The following is a 12735-nucleotide window of genomic DNA, read 5'->3' on the forward strand; positions in this document are numbered from 1 at the left end:
CTGGGCTTCCCCAGCCACTCTGGGCGGCTTCCCAAAAAATATTAAAATATTGCAATACATCAAACATTAAAAGATTCCCTAAACAGGGCTGCCTTCAGATGTCTTCTAAAAGTCTGGTAGTTATTGTTCTCTTTGACATCCGTGGGAGGGCGTTCCACAGGGCGGGTGCCACTACCGAGAAGGCCCTTTGCCTGGTTCTCTGTAACTTGGCTTCTCGCAGTGAGGGAACCGCCAGAAGGCCCTTGGTGCTGGACCTCAGTGTCCGGGTGGATGGGGGTGGAGTGTCCACGATGGGGGTGGAGACGCTCCTTCAGATATACTGTACCGAGGCCATTCAGGTCTTTAAAGGTCAGCACCAACACTTTGAATTGTGCTCGGAAACGTACTGGGAGCCAATGCAGATCTCCCAGGACCGGTGTTATATGGCCTTGGCGGCCACTCCCAGTCACCAGTCTAGCTGCCGCATTCTGGATTAGTTGTAGTTTCCGGGTCACCTTCAAAGGTAGCCCTACGTAGAGCACATTGCAGTAGTCCAAGCGGGAGATAACCAGAGCATGCGAGACCATATGGCGAGGCAGTCCGCAGGCAAATAGGGTCTCAGCCTACGTACCAGATAGAGCTGGTAAACAGCTGCCCTGGACACAGAAGTGACCTGTGCCTCCATGGACAGCTGTGAGTCCAAAATGACTCCCAGGCTGCTCACCTGGTCCTTCAGGGGCACAGTTACCCCATTCAGGACCAGGGAATCCTCCACACCTGCCCGCCTCCTGTCCCCCCAAAACAGCACTCTGATAATTGCGGGAGGGCAGGGGCTGGAATAGAGTTTCCTGGGAAAGGGCAGAATTGGTTAGAATCCCAGAACAGAAGCAGTCTGCACTACAACATTTGCTTGCAGGTCCAGCTGGTTTGAGCACTGTTTGCTAAAACAGCTTGCAGCCCAGTCCAATGGGTATTTCTAAATGCATTGAAATGAAAAACCCAAACAAAACACAGGTGTGCAAATGAGCAATGCTTGCATTTATTTCCCTCCGGGTTAGGTGAGATCCCCCCCGGAGGGTGCATTAGGAAACGTCTCTCCTTCCATCAAAGCATGAAACAAGAATTAAGTAATCTGTCATGTTTCCACCCTGGCTGGTTTTCCGGAGGCGAGGGAGCCCGCGTTTCATCCAGCATAATGCTCCAGGAGGAAGCATCCTGTTTTTGCTACCCCTTCACGGCCTCCCAAAAGCCACATCCACTCCTGTGAAGAAACGAGCCTTGGGTCTTGCTCAAACGTTCAAAAGCTCTTCTCCGTCAATGGAGAGGTTTAGCAACAATGCCCGACTTCCTTCAAGGGAAGGGAAGAGGCGAGGGTATCGACTGGGGTTGCATCCACACCGTATATTTGAAGAACATTTCCTTGCACTCCCCAAAGAATCGTGAGAACTGGAGCCGCATGTGGTTTAAATGCACATCGAAAGTCTCTTGAGTGTATTGTGTGGACATAGCCTCTTCCTTCATCATTTTTCAAGGCAAAGAAACTGCAGAGAAGTCAGACCTGGTGCCAGGTTTGAGGGACAGGTTGATGATTTTCTCAGTTTCTTGGAGACATTATGGCAATACCGGTCAGCCTTACCCAACCTGGTGCCCTCCAGCTGCTTTGGAAAACAACTCCCATCAGGCCCAGCCTGTACAGCCAACAGCCAGGGATTCTGGGAGTTGTAGACCAGCATCAGCTGAAGTCACAAGTTCTCAGTTCCTAGTTTAGAAGGCCCAAAGGCATAAACATGGAGGCAAGTAGGTTGTGGTGAACAAGTGCGGTCATGGATGGAGGCAGTGAGAGATTTTATTTTCTTGGGCTCCATGATCACTGCAGATGGTGACAGCAGTCACGAAATTAAAAGACGCCTGCTTCTTGGGAGAAAAGCAATGACAAACCTAGACAGCATCTTAAAAAGCAGAGACATCACCTTGCCAACAAAGGTCCGTATAGTTAAAGCTATGGTTTTCCCAGTAGTGATGTATGGAAGTGAGAGCTGGACCATAAAGAAGGCTGATCACTGAAGAATTGATGCTTTTGAATTCTGGTGCTGGAGGAGACTCTTGAGAGTCTCATGGACTACAAGAAGATCAAACCTCTCCATTCTTAAGGAAATCAGCCCTGAGTGCTCACTGGAAGGACGGATCGTGAAGCTGAGGCTCCAATACTTTGGCCACCTCATGAGAAGAGAAGACTCCCTGGAAAAGACCCTGACGTTGGGGAAGATGGAGGGCACAAGGAGAAGGGGACGGCAGAGGACGAGATGGTTGGACAGTGTTCTCAAAGCTACCAGCATGAATTTGACCAAACTGCGGGAGGCAGTGGAAGACAGGAGTGCCTGGCATGCTCTGGTCCATGGGCTCACGAAGAGTCGGACACGACTAAACAACAATAAATTTTAAACTCTGGACAAAGGGTGGGGGAAGAAATTAAATTCTGTTCATGTTTGATGACGAATTTACCACATTGGCACCATACGGGGTGGGGGCGGGATACACAAATCAGAAGGTACCCATCCTTTGAAAATTGTCCTCCGAATTTTTCAGTGCTGTTCCCCAGCCACGTAATGGGTACAAAAATGCATCTAATAAGGTAAAATATGCAAATACATCCATGAAGATAACATACAAAGACCCATTGCATTTCTGAAAGCTGTTTTTGCATAAATGTGTATATTGGGCAAAACTGCATATAAAATGTGTACAGAGAATGGACATTGCACAAAAATACTCCTGAGTTTTCAGAAGCAGCCTTTTCTTTTTAAGGCTGCAAACTGACGTGGAAATGTGGAGAGTTGAACCAGACGAGAAAAGTGAGAAACTGAAAGAAACTAACATGGATATATTTGCCCATCCCTTAACAGACTTTGGGGGCCATGGGTGTGTGTTCAGATTACAATCTGTATTACTTCATTTACCATGTTTTGAAGTAAGCTATCCCTACTGTCTTATCTCGATGGCACCACCGACTTGCGGTGTATCTAGTAAGCAGACATCTCCTTTTACCATGCACCTCATTGCTCAAGAACATTTCTTCACCACTTCCCTAGATCACAAAGGCTTGAAGGAATGGCTAGCCACACCAAAGTATGCACAGAAGCAATACTAGGACTCCCACGAAAGGTTGATCCAGCTTTGGAAATTGCCTTGTTTGTACAAAATGGGTGTGTGGATAGTGCCATCCTAGGGTATAGTCACTAGGTGGTGCTGTACTTTGTTGTAGCTGGGTGGAGTGTCCAGTGTCTGTTTTGATCTTATTGGAAACAGGCAATAAAACTATTCAAAAAGTAAACAGCAGTTGTGTTGTCCAACAAGAAAAGAATAGGCAAAATCCACCTTAAGCCAACCAAAATGTCACAACATTGTGTGTGAGCTTTAAATCTATAACAGAACATAGTATACAAAGCAAGCTGGATTGCAGTGGGCTGGGAGGTGTAGGGGTGCAATGTTTGATCATGAAACTATGGAGTCTGCATGTGGGCACAGTACCAAGATAGGGAATAGGGGATATGGGAAGGGAGAAATAGGTATTGAAATTCACTTGCAAAAGTGCAGATCAGTCAAAACCACATGCAAAAAATGTGTTTATTTGGAAAAAAAGCCACACTAAAATACTGGCAAACGTTCTTGAGTATTTTAAGAATATAATTGATTGGAGAACTCAAGTTAATATTAGAAAATTGAGAAACTGAATTCAGAAAAGTATTGTGGAGCAGGCCAATGGCCCGTCTCGTTCAGGATCTTATTGTTGCAGGGCAAGCCAGATGACTGTGGGAAACCAGCAAGCAGGATTTAACCCCAGATTTCTGTGGTTTTCAGCAACTGGGATCCAGAAGCATTGCTGCGTCCAGCTGTGCATCATGGTTAGTAGCCTTTGACAGCCCTCTCCTCCATGAATTTGTCATGGCCGTCTCTGCCTCCTGTGGGAGTCAGTTCCGTGGTTTAACTATGCTCTGAAATAAATGTACCAACCAAGCACGTACATAGATATGTGGACCACATGTCTGGAGCAGCACAGGAAGACTGCCCTGAAAGCATTTTGACTCCCAAACTGACCAAATGTTTTCTCTGCAAGGAGGGAGGGGGTGAGGGAACCTTCCCATTGTCTCAGGAGTTGGGAAATCACCGTCTCAAAGGAATGGCCAGACTACCAGGAAAGGCAATCAGATAAGGCATTATCCAATAACCTGACAGATAGGAAAAACAACAACATTCAAATTTCTGTTGTAGACCACCTTTTCTGTGATGTAGGTATGATGTTTGTGGGGAGTGGTCTTGAGCTCCAGGGAAGGCAATTTAAAATGTCTATGTACGGGCAGGCACACCATAAAGAAGGCTGATCGCCGAAGAATTGATGCTTTTGAATTATGGTGCTGGAGGAGACTCTTGAGAGTCCCATGGACTGCAAGAAGATCAAACCTATCCATTCTGAAGGAAATCAGCCCTTAGGGCTCACTGGAAGGACAGATTGTGAAGCTGAGGCTCCAATACTTTGGCCACCTCATGAGAAGACTCCCTGGGAAAGACCCTGATGTTGGGAAAGACTGAGGCCAAGGAGAAGGGCACGACAGAGGACGAGATGGTTGGATACTGTTCTCGAAGCTACCAGCATGAGCTTGACTAAACTGCGGGAGGCAGTGGAAGACAGAAGTGCCTGGCGTGCTCTGGTCCATGGGGTCATAAAGAGTCAGACACGACTAAACGACTAAACAACAACAACAAGGACAGGCACACCTTGGTTCTGGGTCCTCCTCCGTCCTCCTGCGTGTGAAGGGAGCACCCTGTTGCAACAGTTCAATAAAGATCAGGCTTACTAGCTGCTTTGCTTCTCAATATTCTCTGGTTGGCCTCTGTTATTTTCTCCGACCGATGGAGAACCTACAACGGACTCTATAAGGGCTCTTGTGTCCCCCATAAGGGAATAAGGGCAGATTTTGTTTATTACAGGTCTGTGTGAATAAGTCCTTTCTTTTATCTCTCCTGAATCTTCCGACACCCAGCTTCCATTGACAGACTCACACACACACAGATCCCTACACAGCCTTGACCACCTCTCAGGAGAAAGCAGTCCAGATGGGCGAGGCCTTTGCAGATAGCGCAAGTGCTTACGTCTTGCCTTGAGCTCTTGTCCTTCCCACAGAGTTTTACAGCTTGAGAAAGGCTGGGGGAAGAGGGGAAGGAGAGGGAAAACGCACACCATTTGCTTGACTCGAGATGGGATGCTGTTGAAAGATAGCTTGGAGGGGAAACAGCAGCGAGAAGGTGGACGCTTGCATGCCATCCGCCTTCCAGCATCCTAACAGACCAACGGAGCTTTTGTGACCTCTGGCTCACCTGGGCCTTTGCGGATAGAGGCAGCCCCTTGGCATCATCGCCTCCAGGAACCTAAAGTTATTTCGCAGCTACTTCCTCGTGGCATAGACTGCCCCCGCCGCACCCCGCCAATCTCCCCACCCCCCAACATCCTGGATGAGATTTTTCTCATAAAGCAGGACCCAAGAGGCACAAAACAGAGGGAGAGAGGGGTTTTATTTTTAAAAAACGAAAGAAAAAAGATGTATGTTTCCTGAACATAGATGGAAAACAGCTGTACGGAGGAGAAAAGGGGGAAAGGGGAGGGGGAGGAAGACTGTTTTGCCAGGCAAAAAACAGTGGAAAATACAGATCAAGTTTGTGTTGTGCAATTCCTCCGTGTTGGCCTCTGGCTGCGGGGGTGGAGAAGGGGAGCAGCTGCCTCTGGCCACCAGCCACTGCCAGTCAAACAAAACAATTGGATTCAGCACAGAGCCTCCGGTGACCACAAATGTCTCGGGAAATGGTTCCTAATTTCCAAAACAAGAGGCAATAGTGATGGGGGCAAGAAATGTGTGCATACCTGGAAAAGCGCTCTCTGACCTGAAAGCCTCTTCCTCTGCTCACCGACCTAACCCTCTCCCATGGCCAACTCGAGATGCGGTGAGGGAATGCAACCTCCTTGCTGTGTTTTAAATTATCTATCATGATGTCTGTTAGAGCGGAGCGATGTATGGCCTTCAACATTGGGATATACCCACAACTAAACATCACGATATATCAATATATCACGATGTCTGAAATAAGGGTGTAACTATGTAGAAGTGAATGGGGTAATGCCCCGGAACCTGCTACTTAGGGGTCTAAAACTGATACAATTTTATTTACTATAACATATTGTTACAAATGTTATTTTATAGTACAAAGCAACAGGGGCAGAAGGAATAATGAGAGGAGAGGTAACTGGCTTCTTGGTTTCCCCCATATCACAAATTTTTTACACACGCATACATCATGATTCGTGATATATTGCCATGTTCAAAGTGCTGGTTTTCCTCTATAAAGCCTTAAACCACTCAGGACCGCCCAATAATAAATGCTGGAAATGTAATGAAACTGAAGGTACTTTCTACCACCTTTGGTGGACGTGCCCAAGGATCAAGGTCTTCTGGGAAATGATCTATAATGAAATTAAGAAGGTACTTAAGTGTACCTTTCACAAGAAACCAGAGGCCTTTCTCCTGGGCATGGTGGGCCAATTGGTGTCAAGAAAAGATAGGACGTTCTTTATGTATGCTACAACAGCAGCAAGAGTTCTTTTAGCAAAGTATTGGAAGACACAAGAACTACTCACGCTGGAAGAGTGGCAGACGAAGGTGATAGACTATATGGGACTGGCTGAGATGACTGGCAGAATCCGTGACCAAGGGAAAGAGACGGTGGAAGAAGATTGGAAGAAATTTAAATTTTATCTTAAGAACTGTTGTAAAATTAATGAGTGCTAAAATGTCATGGGTAATGTAAAACAGAATTGCAGTGACAAATAATTGGGTAAGAGAAAAAAGATTAAAGAAAGTGAATTATAAGTAATTGAAATTAGGGGTTGCTGGAAAAGTTTAAAACAGGGATGCAGAAAAGGGAGGTATGGGGAAGACGTTGAAATAAGGTCTAAGAAAAAGAGGTTATGAAATTATACGTGTTTATATGTTTGTTTGTTTATGTGTTGTTAGCTGTATTGTATTGTGTTTTAATATATGTTGGAAAATCAATAAAAATTTATTTTTTTTTAAAGAAATAAACCGCTCAGGACCATATGAACCTACCCAGACCCTGAGATCATCTTCTGAGCCCCTTCTTCATGTGCCTCCTCCTTGAAAGGTCGGGGGGGGGGGTCGCAACACGAGAACAGGCCTTATCTGCAGTGGCTCCCTGTCTGTGGAATGCTCTCCCCAGCGAAGTTTGCCTGGCAGCTTCATTATACACCTTTAGGTGCCAAGCAAAAATGTTCCTTTTTAACCAGGCCTTTGGTTGACCTGATTTACATCCTATGCCCTTTAAAATGTGCCTCCTTTGTGTGTGTGGGGTGTGTGTGTGTGTGTTATTGGGTTGTTGCTATTATTTTGATTATATATATTGTAGTGTTTTATGTTGATCTTGTTCTGTGAACCACCCCGAGTCCTCCAGGTATAAGGCGGTATATTAATAATAATAATAATAATAATAATAATGATTATGTTGAATATTATGAAACCGTTACCATGATGTGGACTTCCTGCAGCCAATCAGAAGCTGCATTTTGGAAGTCAAACATTCTGGAAGTTGAACAGATTTCTGGAACGGATTCTGATCGACTTCCAAGGTACGACTGTATTGCCCAGGCTTAAAAACCTGAGAAGCTGCTACTGATCTGTGTAGACAATTCTGAGGCAGATGTCCCAATCGCCTGACTTGCACCCACATGAGGAGTTGCAGAATTGTAGCTTAGAGCTCTGGGTTGTATTCTTAGGCTCTGGGTTGGCAGAGTTCTCTTTGTCTGATCCCTGATCCCTGAAACACTCCTAGACAGGAAGCGCGAGGTTGATAGACTATATGGAACTGACGGAAAGGACTGGCAGAATCCGAAGCCAGGGAGAGGAGATAGTGGAAGATTATTGGACAATTTAAAGCCTTTATTTAGAAATATTGTTAAAGTAACGACTGTTAGAAAAATGATGGAATGACATTTTATGGATTTAGCAGAATTGATATAAGGAGTTAAGTACATATAAGTAATTTACCCTTAATGGGAAATAAGGTCAAAGAATATGTTATTGATAAGATGACAGAAAATAGAGAACGATGGAAAGGATTTGCTGAAACAAATATTAGAAGTGGGATACAAAAAGGGAGGTGTGAGGAAGTCGAGGAAACAAGGGAATGAAGGATAGAGCATGGAAAAGGAGGGATGTTTTTTAATTGTTCTTGTTTTATTTCATGTATGTGTTTAGTTTAATGGGTTTAGGTTGGGTTTGTATTGTTCATATATTGTATTGTATTGTCTTTGTGTTTTTCTTTTTTCTCTTTCTTGTATTTTTCCTTTTTTTCCCTTTTGTTTTTTGTAAACTCCAAAAGTAATAAATATTATTCTAAAAAAAAAAAAAAAAAAAGGAAGCGCGAGAAAAGGCTTTCTGGGTTGGGACCTCACCGGAAAACAGCACCCTTCCGGGCTCTGACGCATTCCTTGCCTCTGTCCCACTGGCACAACTCTTGGCTCCCTTCTGACACTCATTTAAACCACCAGCTCAGCCAAATTCCATATTATCTCCCTTTGGATGTTCCCCGCCACGCCCAAGACCCATCACAGGGGCCTGTTGCTCTTCCTGTCCCCCTCGTGCCGATTCGCACAGTGGAATGTCGATAAGGCTCCATCTGCGGCCTTAATCCCCAAAGAGGAACCCGTTCCAAAAAGCATCTTTGAAGACATCGTGTGACACCCGTGAGCCAACCGTGACCTCATGCTGATGCCGGGAACTGGCAGCCGGGCAAGTGGGATGGAGAACAGTATACCAAAGAGGATTGTAAAATGTGGATTGTAAAAAGATGTGACTGTGAGGAGGAGGAGGAGGAGGAGGAGGAGAAGTCACTGGACGTTGCTCAACAGGAAAGGAAAAATACCAGCAAGGCCAAGCCCAGGAGCCTTGGGGGAAGAGAGATTTATCTGATATGGGCTGGTGGAGGGGAGGGGGTCCATCAAAGGATGGAGGGCAAGAATGCCACACTTCATACGCACACAGGCTAGACACACTGAAACTAAACAGGTCTAGGAAGAAAGCAAGCCCCGGTGTGCTATAGATCACGGGGAAAACGGGGCTGGGGAAGAGAGAAAAAAGGTCTGGGATGAAATGGCAAGGGTAGTAAATAGGCTCTCTTTAAAACAGCTGACATTCCAATGCCAAGTGACTGGCGCGCTTTAGCCCTTTGTGAAATGCTTACGCAGTAAAACACAATGAAAAAAAGAAAAACCAGGAACAGAGGGGTAGGGAGAAGATGGTTCTGCAAACGACAGCGCCATTCTAACGTCTAGAAAATGGGGGCAGGAATTGCCGTGTTTCGTGGCCTTTGAGGCTGGAACCACATACCAGGGTGCTTTTGAAGAAGCCTCCAGACTCTCCGTATTTTGCAAAAGTGATCCACACACATGCTGAGAAGTCTAGGTCTGCAGAATACCAGATAGGAAAGGGATGGGGGGAAATGCACTGGAAATTGCGGAATGTGTGAGTGATTATCGCGAAGGCATATAAACACCCCACAAGTAAACCAAGCAGAATGTTCATTCTCATATAACCTCCCCACAAACAATTTCGAATGAGTGCTCAATAGGGACCAGGTGCAATCTAACCAATAAATAGTAGGTCTGGAGGCGCCTGTAGTAAGGATTTGTTCCCTTGACTAGGTCAGAGTAAAACCTCCCCAAGTAATAAAGGACCCAGTGCATCTTAGGGAACCTACCCACTCCTATTGATCTTCAGCATATTTATTTCTGATTTTCATAAGAATTCAATTTTCAAGAACATAAGAAGAGCCTACTGCCCATCTAGTCTAGCATCCTGTTCTCACAGCGGCCAACCAGATGTCTGTGGGAAGCATGCAAGCAGGATCTGAGCATCAGAGCACTCTCCCCTCGCAGTGGCATAGCATGGGGGGGGGGACAGGGGCAATTGCCCTGGACACAAAATTCTTAGGGGCACACAATTTCTACACCTGGTGCTGCCTCAGTACAGCTGTGCAATTCCATTGCCGGACTCTTGTCGAAAACGGCTTTTCCATGCGAACCAGGAAGTGACAAATGGAACGACTCTTCTTTTCATATCTCTGCAGCTGCGATCGCTTGGGTGACGTGGACGCCATTAGGCAGTTAAATGCGCATGCGTACTCCATCCGTTTCCCTCCCTCTCATCCCCACTGCATGCAGCCCCCATTGAAGCAATGCCAAAGTGAAGGCAAAAGATGCAGGTAAATGCACAGGAAGGACGAAGGGTGGTCTTGCGAGCGCACCACTGTTTGTGAGGGCGGCTGTGAGGCCTATTAGGCAGAGCAGCCCTGCCTGTGAGGCAGTTTCTCAGGGGGTGGAGAGGCGGCCCCTGGCCGCTCCTATTAGCACCTTCCATGGGGCAAGCGCAGAACACGGTTCACAGGTCAGGGGGTGCAATACCCGCCTTGCCCCGGTCGCTGTCAACCCATGCTATGCCACTGTCCCCTGCTGGGGTTTCCAGCAACTTGCATTCAGGAGCATTGCGGCCTCTGACCATGGATGCAGAGCGCAGCCATCAAGGCTAGCAGCACACAATGGAAGGTTTGCAGCCTTCTTATTTTTGTGATGGTTATCATTTGTGTGAGAAGAGCGCCTTGCCTGCAGGGAAGCTCTGAGGTCTAGAAAGGCAGGGGGAAGGGGCAAGCCATGGGTGACCTCCAATGCCATTCATAATCAGAGCAGTCCCACTGAAAGCAACGATCCTGAGTAAATGAAGTGCATAGATTTCCATGGGTCTACTCATAGCAGGATTCAATCAATACAGCACCCTAGGGATCCCTGTGAAACAGTCAGGTAATTTTCGACAGGGTGTGTGTGTGTTAGCGGATGTCTGTTTTTAACCTTTGTTTTATGTGGCTTTGTGTACAATAGTTGTATAAGAACATAAGGCCAGTGGCCCATCTTGTCCAGCATCCTGTTCTCACAGTGGCCAACCAGATGCCTGTGGGAATCTGTTTAGCTTCAGGGAGCTGAACAAAAGAGCAATCTTCTTTCCCCTGTGGATTCCAGCAACTGGCACTTGGAAGCATTGCTGTTTCAGGCCATAAACCACTCTGGTATCTTTTATGAATACAGTGGTACCTCTGGTTACGTACTTAATTTGTTCCAGAGGTCCGTTCTTAACCTGAAACTGTTCTTCACCTGAAGCACCACTTTAGCTAATGGGGCCTCCCGCTGCTGCCGGAGCATGATTTCTGTTCTCATCCTGAAGCAAAGTTCTTAACCCGAGGTACTATTTCTGGGTTAGCGGAGCCTGTAACCTGAAGCGTATGTAACCCGAGGTACCACTGTATATGACTATTACTATAAATCAAATCAAATCAAATACATGCAGAGACACCTATAGAGGGGGAACCAGGGTGCCTGTCCTCCGCCAAACACCTTCCTTCTCCCTTCCCCATCAGCTTTTCATCCCTCTCCCCTCTCTGCCCCATTCCTCACTGTCCTTCTCTTTAACCTTGTTGGGTGAAGCACATCTCCAAGGACATATAAAGTTGATTTTCTAAACCAGGGCTGCTGACTTTGCAACCTGCCAGGAAGGGGGGTGGGCGGCGGCGGCAGCGAAACAGACTAAATTCAAAGCTCCTGCAGTCGGTCACTTTAAAATATAGTCAGCCTTGCGGATGCTTTGGAGGGAGCAGATGGGGGGAGGGGGGAGGAAGGGAAGCGGATGAATTTAAAGAGGCAGGGGGATGCATGGCAGCATGTCAAGGATTGTTACACACAGCTGGGCTGGAAGTGAAGCGGGGGGGGGGGGGAGTGCATCTAACCAGCATTACAACACAGGAAACCATCTCTAAATATTACGCTTGGATCTTATGCCCTTTTAGGGAATGTAAGTGGGGAATATATGACAGGAGCTGCTCTGGTTTGGAAAGCAGCAAACCCAGTGGAGATGGTTGGTTGGTTGGGGGGGCATTACGCCTGGAAACAGTGAAGCAAGGTGTAGTTACCGTAGATGCTCAGTGGGCCCAGGAACCCACTCAGCAGAATGGGCAGGGGGTCTCTGACAAGCTCCAAGGCTGACCTGCCACATTTTAAAGGACGAGTCCTCCCCGCCACTGAAAGACCATTAAGTGGGATCATCCAAGTGTCCCTATTTTCCAGGGATAGTCTCAGATTTAAAGAAGCTGTCCCGGTTTCTGATTTGATCCTGGAATGTTGCGCTTTTCCTTAGGACGTCCCTGTTTTCATGAGCAAATGTGGGAGGGTATGGTTAAAGGTAAAGGGACCCCTGACCATTAGGTCCAGTCGTGACCGACTCTGGGGTTGCGGCGCTCATCTTGCTTTATTGGCCGAGGGAGCCGGCGTACAGCTTCTGGGTCATGTGGCCAGCATGACTAAGCCGCTTCTGCTTCCCGCCGGAGTGGTACCTCTTTATCTACTTGCACTTTGAGGTGCTTTCGAACTGCTAGGTTGGCAGGAGCAGGGACCGAGCAACAGGAGCTCACCCCGTCGCGGGGATTCGAACCGCCGACCTTCTGATCGGCAAGTCCTAGGCTCTGTGGTTTAACCCACAGCGCCACCCGCTTCCCTTTTAGGGTACGGTTAGGACATCCCTATGTTAATTGGAGAAATGTTGGACGGTATGAGCAGTGGTAAGCAAAGCTTTGGGAACAGTTTATTGGAGTGTT

At 46.9% G+C, this 12735-nt stretch overlaps 1 protein-coding gene across 1 annotated transcript in view; it reads right to left on the bottom strand.

Moving 5' to 3' along the window:
• Nucleotides 1–3613: 3613 nt before the first annotated feature.
• HIC2 (HIC ZBTB transcriptional repressor 2) overlaps nucleotides 3614–12735 on the bottom strand; it is a 143691-nt gene continuing 134569 nt past the window's right edge. The window contains exon 5 of the transcript XR_014542416.1: nucleotides 3614–3971. The gene's annotated coding sequence lies outside the window, so the exon portion shown is untranslated. The remainder of the gene's footprint in view (nucleotides 3972–12735) is intronic.

This window comes from Podarcis filfolensis, assembly GCF_964270895.1.
Source record: "Podarcis filfolensis genome assembly, chromosome: 16".
NCBI lineage: Eukaryota > Metazoa > Chordata > Lepidosauria > Squamata > Lacertidae > Podarcis > Podarcis filfolensis.